General features: G+C 32.1%; 1 non-coding gene across 1 annotated transcript; it reads right to left on the bottom strand.

Annotated features, from left to right (window-relative positions):
• Positions 1-287: 287 nt before the first annotated feature.
• LOC122124968 lies at positions 288-394 on the bottom strand. The gene has a single exon (XR_006150705.1). It is a non-coding gene; the product is annotated as a U6 spliceosomal RNA (small nuclear RNA).
• Between the last annotated feature and the right edge of the window lie 429 nt (positions 395-823).

Here is an 823-nt window from a genome sequence, read left to right as displayed (position 1 = left end):
ATTTTCTTGATCCATTCATCTAATGGGGCATCTGGGTTGATTCCATATCTTAGCTATCGTAAATAATGTTGCAATAACCATAGTTGTGCTGGTAGTTTTAGTATGGTCTTGATTATGATCATTTGGGTAAATCCCCAGAAGTGGGATTACTGTGTCATAGAGGAGTTTATGTGGAGTCTTTTGAGGAAACTCCATACTACTTTCCAAAGTAGTTGAACAAGTTTACACTCCCACCAAGAATGCAGTACGGTTCCCTTGTGGCCACATACCTTTCAGCATCTGTTGTAAAAAATATGGAACGCTCCACAAATTTTCATGTCATCCTTGCGCCTGGGGTGTGCTAATCTTCTCTGTATTGTTCCAATGTTAGTGTATGTGATGCTAAATTGAGCATAAAACATTTTTTATATAAAGTATAATTTTCATTGATTTTATTAAACTAGACAATTCAACAAAATTAAGTTCAAAAGAATTGTTGTGAAATTTTAGAATCATGTATTTCTTACATAAGCACACATTTAAGAATAAAATCAAGATAGACATACCAAAAACAAAATAATTCTGGATATTTATTGTTCAAGAGATGTGTATGAGGAGGAATTCAATTATTCTATACAAGGCACCTGTCAAAATGAACATTGCAGAAAGTGTTAAGGTTTGTTAAAAGTTTTAATGTTTTAAATATGCTTACTTTGGGGATTTTGCTTATATATGCCAAAAAAAAGGACTATTTGGCAAGTATAAAACTTTTCTATAAAGTATTTAAGATTTATGGTAGCCGACATTAAGCATTAAGTATGTACATTTCAGAGTTTATGGAAAC

Source organism: Dipodomys spectabilis, unplaced genomic scaffold (assembly GCF_019054845.1).
Source record: "Dipodomys spectabilis isolate Male_0828 unplaced genomic scaffold, ASM1905484v1 ptg000008l, whole genome shotgun sequence".
Classification (NCBI taxonomy): Eukaryota; Metazoa; Chordata; class Mammalia; order Rodentia; family Heteromyidae; genus Dipodomys; species Dipodomys spectabilis.
This window is presented reverse-complemented; position numbering and strand designations above follow the sequence as displayed.